Source organism: Arachis duranensis, chromosome 7, assembly GCF_000817695.3.
Source record: "Arachis duranensis cultivar V14167 chromosome 7, aradu.V14167.gnm2.J7QH, whole genome shotgun sequence".
NCBI lineage: Eukaryota > Viridiplantae > Streptophyta > Magnoliopsida > Fabales > Fabaceae > Arachis > Arachis duranensis.
In genome coordinates this window covers 11,168,251-11,168,819 of record NC_029778.3, presented here as the reverse complement: position 1 = coordinate 11,168,819, position 569 = coordinate 11,168,251, and positions in this window count along the sequence as shown.

The following is a 569-nucleotide window of genomic DNA, read 5'->3' as shown; positions in this document are numbered from 1 at the left end:
TAGATAGGTACCAAGGTGCTCTTTCTCCACTCATCGGGCATCTTCTTTGACCTTAAAATCTCATTAAAAAGCTTGGTTAACCAGTTGATGCCTTTTCCTCCAAGACCCTTCCAAACCTCAATCGGGATATTATCAGGGCCTACTGCCCTGCCATTTTTCATCTGCTTTAGAGCCTCTTTTACCTCGAAGTCTCGAATCCTTCGATAGTAGTCAAAGTTTTGATCTTCTTCCCTTGTGCATAATCGACCAAGGCTCGGAAGAGTCTTCTGTCCCTCGTTAAATAACTCGTAGAAGTAGCTCTTCCACCTTTCATTAATCTTCTCCTTTTGAGCCAACACCTCTCCATCCTTATCCTTTATGCACTTAACCTGATCCAAATCTCTCGTTCTTCTTTCCCGGCTCTTTGCAATTCTATATATACATTTTTCTCCTTCTTTCGTGCCCAAAGACTGGTAGAGACCCTCATATGCTATTGTTCTTACTTCACTTACAACCACTTTTGTCTCTTTTTTAATCGCCTTATATTTTTTCCAGTTATCTGCATTGCGGCATAAAAACCACTCTTTAAA